The following is a 7,225-nucleotide window of genomic DNA, read 5'->3' on the forward strand; positions in this document are numbered from 1 at the left end:
GGACTTTAACAGATCACATGAGGCCCACCCCCAGGGGGAAGGACAACCGAGTTTACTGGGTCTGCTAATTCAAAATGTTAATTTCAACCAGAAACACCATCATAGTCGCACACAGGATAGTGTTTTAGTAAATACCAGGGCATTCACTTTTGCCCAGTCAAATTGCTAAATAAAATCAGCCATCACAGAGCTTATGCTTACAAGGAAATATGCATCTAATGACACACAATTAAAAGATACCACATTTACCCTTTCAGTTTGTGTAATGGTATATAGAGAAAGTAAAATGAACTTAAGTATGTCAGTTAGGTCTTTGCTTCTAAGCAAAGTCCATTGAGGTGGTGTTTTATCCAGAGAGGAATGAGTCATCTACAAATAGGTTCTGGTCAAAATTGGGGGGCTGATGCCACTGGTCATGTTTGCAAATCATCGTGAAGGTTAAAAAAAAAAAAAAATCATTGAATCACATTTACTCACAAGATAGTAACCAAAATAACTAATTGGTGTTCTGTAGGGAAACACAAAGTATCTTAAATTTATTACTCTTTCTTAACTGTAATATATTTTCTGAATGCCTACCATATGCTAAGCACTATATGAAACATTAAGATTAAAAAGTGTGACCACCAGTAAGAAATTTAAAGTAGAATCTTTTAAATTGAAGCTTTTCATTGTGAAGAAATGGAGATGAAAGAATGGTGGAGAAATGGAAGTTCTAATCATCCCTGACTTGTTTCTTCTATATTTGTATCTGAAAATTTATAAATATATAGCAAAGGTGAATGAAGGGAAACACTCATCTGCTCCCTACCTCGATTCTATTATTAAACATCAGTCATTGCTGAGGTTTTACTTGTTTACTACTGGGTTACATTGATATTTTTCTGTTTCTCCAGAGGTTGAGTAATTTGGGGTTGTTTCTGACATTGTGAATGTTATATTGTGAATCTGCGTATTTTATGATAGTCCTCAAAAAAATACTGATGTTTTTGTCTTATCAAGCAATTAATTTGGTTGGATTCCCCAACTGCAAACTCCCTCTCAGGGCAGCAGCTCCGGCCCCATTTCAGTTCAAACCTTAGTTGGGCTCCTTGGATTCTGTTTGTGCAGGTGGAGTTCTGGAATCAGCCAGAGACTTAGGGAGAGTTTATACACAGAAACATGAGGCATTCCATTCTCACTTTACAGTGACTTCTTTTTGCCCCAAACACTATCCTCTTCTTCTTTACATCACGAGAGCTGTTAGATTTCTTTAGGAGTATTAGTTGCCCTAACTGGTACCAATCTTAGCCTATCCTCAAGGAAAAAAAACATAAAAATGGGAAACTCAGCCCATGCTGGTCCCTTCTACCAAGCTTCAACTCTGCTACAGAAGCTGCCTGGTTTTATTTACTTTCTGAGGTCTCCTTGTCATTTATTTGTTTTTTGTATTCTGTTCGGAGTGTCTAGGTTGTTATGGGCAAAGACATTTGGACCTATCAGGCATGACCACAGTGGAAGGGGAAATCGCATTCATAAGCTCTTGACTAAAGCATACACTCTTCGAAAGTATATATTGCCCACAGATAGACATGATAGAAAGACAAGATTCAAAGCTCTTACTAACTACAGAAGTGCTTGCAGAAAATATGGATCATACTACAACTATTACAGTGTGAAAGTAGACCTTCTCAATGTCATTAGAAAGGAAAACATAACATGCCTCAAGAATGCATTAGATATGGCTGCTTAAACATAAATCACTATAAATATAAAGTTAGAGGTTCTAGCAATTCTGTTTTTCCTGAAGAATTACTGAGGATTTGAGATCTGGTATAAGAACCTTTGTCTCTCAGAGACTATGGACTCTGAAAAACAACCTGAGGGTTTTGAAGGGGCGTGGGGTTGGAGGTTGGGGGAACCAGGTGGTGGGTATTATGGAGGGCATGCATTGCATGGAGCACTGGGTGTGGTGCAAAAACAATGAATTATGCTACACTGAAATAAATAAAAATAAATAAATAAATAAAATCTTAACAAACAAACAAACAAAAAACAAAAAAGGAACCTTTGTCTCTCAGGCAGCTGATATAACTCTATTACCTAAATTTACAAGACTCTTAAGTTCTGTGACTGTGAGGATTGATCTGCTTTGCTCACCTCTGTGTTTCCAAGCATGGTACGATACTGATTACACAGCCGGTTCTCAATGAACAGTTGTTTGATTACTCAAGAAGTGACAACATAATGAATAAGTCAAGTATGATGGAAAAAGCACAGTTTGGAGTAGAAAAGTTTACATTTGAATTCTAATCCACCAATTACAGTTTGTGCTAAAATTTTAGTTAACCTATGACTTAGTTGTATTATTTATTAAATGGGGATAATAATATTCAGTACCCTAGGGGCACCTGGGTGGATCAGTAGGTTAAAGCCTCTGCCTTCGGCTTAGGTCGTGATCTCAGGGTCCTGGGATCCAGCCAGCCACATGGGACTCTCTGCTCAGCGGGGAGCCTGCTTCCCTTCCTCTCTCTCTGCCTGCCTCTCTGCCTACTTGTGATCACTGTCTGTCAAATAAATAAATAAAATCTTTAAAAATAATAACAATAATAATATTCAGTACCCTAATTATGCCTATATGAGTAGATTACAAATCAAATTGTGTAACTCACAACAGCATAAACATGGAAACTTATTTTGACTATTAAGCAAACATTTCTACTAGAAATACTTTAAGCATAAAAATTATATTATATAGGAACATACATCAAGTGAACAGCCTGCTGATAAAAAGTCTCGGCTTATTTTGTTTAGAATCCTGATGTGAGTAACCCATTAACTCTACCAGTCAGCAAGACACTGGTTTTAAAACAATGCAATCTATTTAGAAATGTTTAACATAGATAGGACACTGAATTCTAGACCACTGAAGGAAAATCCTTCCAGACTCGGGGAAAGCATTTGTCTGATCTGATCCAAAAAACCATGAGAATAAGTAATTCTTACTTTGCCTCAGCTACATGAGTAGAAACTCAGGAGTAATGTGAGTAATACCATCTTGATATAAAATATGGAAGCTTATCTATTGAGTTAAGGTTATCTATCTGTTAAGGTTATCCATTGTATTTTCAAAAATTATCTACTTTAATCTTTACAACAGAAAGAGGCATGAAATTGTTGTTGTTGAGAAAACTGAAGATGAAGCAAGTTTTTTGCCCAAGATCGTAGACTAATTAATCAGAACAATGATTCGAATTCAAGAGTGCTTGCTTCTAGATCACATCTATTATCCACTAGGACAGTCTCTTCAAAGGAAGATAGGAGGCGAATAATCAGAGTAATTATGTTTGTGGTTTCAGAAAGAACAAAACTTGTTAGAGGAATTTCCTTTCCTTTTTGAGAGTAGCTCACCTGGCAGATAAAGGGACATTCGCCCAGAGTGGAGCTTTCTGTTCTGTACAGTATGAAGAACAGTAATCACGTCCCCTTGCTGCCTCCCCTCACATCCCTGGTATCAGGTACACTCACACCAGTTCTGTGCACGATGTCGCTCTTTTAGCAACACTGCTTCACGGTGGAAAATGTTTCCTGTGCGTTCTCTGACAGGCTCACGAGGCGAAGTTTGAGTTACTGCTGAAAATGGTCAAGAAAACCCTGCACTTTATTCAGTTTATTAGCATCTTTCCAATGGCATATAGCATAATGAATATTTGAAATATAATCATATCAGGGTCATTTAGTAGCCCAAATGGTTAAGTTGCTATACTTCTAAATATATAAACTCTATCAAATATGTTTAGGTTAGTGGTTTTCATTTAGTATAGTATCATGTTATTGTGTTTCATAATTCTATTACTGAGTGTGATTCACCAAAAAGTATTTATTTCTGATGTACTTTCTCCCTTCCAAATTTAAAGAAAGATTTTTCACAAAGCCATAGGAATTGGACAACTGCCTGAGTAGCTAATTTTTAAGTGTCTTGCTCAAATAACATCTTTAAACTTTGTCTTCTTCAAAAGTTGTAATTTGTTAATTCCTAACTTTACATGCATGAAAATACTATGCAAGAATATGTTATCTGATATACTTGAAAATAGCATATTTTTAAATTATAACTTTCAAAGTTATAAAGTTAAAAAAGAGAAAATTTTGTTACTCCAAATTTTTAAAGAAATTAAGGGTGAAAAATGTCAAAATTATTTTCAATCATCTCCAAAAGAATTCATATTATGTCCATCTTGCGTTTCTTTGTTCCGTGGTTGATTTATCAAGAGCCCTATTTTGTTAAAGGAAATGCTGAAAACTTGAACATAAAATTCTTCAAATCCCACTAAGCTTTTACTTGAGTATTAACTATAACTCTTAAAATAAGGTTAGATTCAATTTGACAATCCATTGTAGAAGCACCTATTCAGGGAAATAGGCTCATAGTATCATTTCACTTATTTTCTACACATAATTTTAAAGAGTCACAGCCCTGAAAAATGTGCAGTATTTCTAACTTAAATTATTATAGCATCATTATATATATGTGAACTTTTACATGTTGTAAAAAAGTTACATCAATCCTGTCTTGAATAATAAAAACGTCAAAAATGTTAACGTGGAGCATATATGCCTATTAAAATTGGTTTTTCTGAAATATTGTAAATATTCCTAAAAATACCAAATCTAAGAGACAAAGACGTCACTAAAAAATAACAAATAATGACTAGCTCAAAAACCAAGCTATGTTTCCACCAACACTAGCAGATACTCACCTATGGATCAGAGTATTAAGAAAAAGGCATCTTATTCCAAAATTGAAACATAAGTTTCTTACTTTCAAATTTATATATAACTTAAAATTTCAAAGCAACTATAACAAGATCCTTTAAAGAAAGGCAAGTTTATCTTCAAATTTTAGAATTAGCAAGTATTCTGCATTGACTTATAATTTTATATTCCAATTCCTAAGACTGAAAGAAAAATTAAAGATAGGTGTAATTTTTTTTATTTTTAATATTACATAAAAATTTTAAATTTTACTCTATGTGCAATCCCAAAGCAGCTTATGCCTACATATTTTAAACCCAACAGCAGAGCCAGTTTACACTGTTTAAGCAATAAATCAGCCACAGATTTTATCAGAGTCCAAAATATTCAGTAGAAAACAACAATTATGGGGTGCCTGGGGGGCTCAGTTGGTTAAGTGTCTGCCTTGGGCTCAGGTCATGACTCAGAATCCGGGGATCAAGCCCCACATCAGGCTCCCTGCTCAGCAGGGAGCCTGCTTTTCCCCCTCCCTCCCACCCTCCGGACCGCTGCTCTGCTTACTTGTGCTTTCTCTCTCTGTCAAATAAAAAAATAATTTTTTAAAAAATGACAATTACAAAACAAGTGTGGAATATGTATAGAATTAGATACATAGATAGGTAGAAATAAAATTTGTAAATATGTCTATTTTTGGCATTTATCTATTTGTCTTTAGATATGTTTGCAGATTAAAGAATTTCAGAAGGAAATATCATTGGAATTAACTGGTTATATTTGGATGGTGAGGTTAGGTCTGTATTTTATAGTCTACATGTTCTAATTTTACTGTAAGCCACATACACTCATTTTTCATAGGAAAACATAATTTTTTAAAAATTTATCTTATTATGATATTGCAGCAGCAAATACTCTCTTAATATTTGCAATCATATCCCCTTCTCTCTGCAGCATGAGTAATGAAGTAAATGTTATGGCTGAAATCACAATGAAAAAATCTTCTGTAAATAATTCCATCACTTTTTTAATATAACTGCAAAAACTAAAGAGAAAAGGCATTTATTCAACAATGACCAAAAATGAAAGACTATGTTACAGAAGAAAGAAAAACTGAGAGAAGAGAACCATTGATTAGGTGTTATGTGTCACGTTATAGTGATTGTAGTGAACGCTCTGTCAACACTCAAACGAAGTCAAAGAATTGGCAGGATAGTGGGAATTTCATGTTAGTTAAACTGGAGAATTCTAACAAGTCATTTATCTCACAAAGGCTAATCTAACAAACTCTATCGCTCCATTGGGTAAATAGAGTCATTCAATACAGATGGTACAGATTGTAGTATTGGAAGTTGAGAGAATAAGGGAATTCTTTCCACTCTTCACACTCCCTAAAATGGCACCCTTTAAAAATGAGCAGTAGTAAGATAGAAAATTCTTGTAACCAGATACTGGCTTAACTGTTTCTCTACATTCCAGCTTTCCCACAGCTGAGGCCATTCCTCAGCTTTCAGGATCTAAGATGTGGTTCAATTTCTAAAATGCTGTTTGTAAAAACTGGTTTCTTTGCTCCTGTCATCTTTCATTGCCATAATCTGAAGATACTACATCAAGCATCAAAGTAGCAGGTGGCCAAAAATCTAAAACACATATAATTGGAAATACTACAATGCATAGATGGTTTTCTGAGAGTTAAAATGACTACATGCACTGAGTGCAGTAATATCTTTATTAAAATCAATCTAGGTTTTCACCAAAAGTGGGTTTAAAATCCTATCTGGGTTTTCACCAAAAATGTTAGCAAATATTAGGTCTATGAAAAGCATGATGATTTGACTAATGTTTACCATGTATTAACCATTGAGTGTATCCCTAATATAATCACTGTCCTAAACTAAACATTTATCAGAAATGTCTTTATTTTTTGACTTGATATATATAATCCCTAAGGAGCAGTACCTTCTTTAACTATCTATGACATTTATATAAATAGTCTCATAAGTATTCTCCTACTACTTGATTTTTAATTTAATCTCTGACAATTAATTAAATTAAGTCTATTTGTATTTATGGAATTATACTATTTTAGTGTGTGCTTTCTAAATATCCTGCTTTTTTATTCATTTGGATTAATTTTCAAATTCCATTTGAAATTCATTTAGAAATTATATATTGTTTTAGTTCTCTAGTGGTTACCTTAATTTTTATTATGCATACTTCTAACAGAAGGATCTTAAAACATTAGAAAACCAATTACACTCTTTATTCTCACATATTATTTTACATTATTTGAATGCAGTCATCCATTATCCTCCTCCATATTACTCATTATTATTTTGTTATGAAGTCCATGTTTTTCAAAGTTGCCCAATGTTTACTATTTTCTTTCTTTGCTGTTTCTTTTTGCATCTCAGTACTTCTTTCAGAAATCCTTTTTCTTTATACTTTGAAGTATATTGGATATATATATATATATATATATATATAATATATGTAT

The sequence above is a fragment of the Lontra canadensis genome, unplaced genomic scaffold (assembly GCF_010015895.1).
Source record: "Lontra canadensis isolate GAN:19392208 unplaced genomic scaffold, GSC_riverotter_1.0 scaffold1, whole genome shotgun sequence".
Taxonomy (NCBI): Eukaryota; Metazoa; Chordata; class Mammalia; order Carnivora; family Mustelidae; genus Lontra; species Lontra canadensis.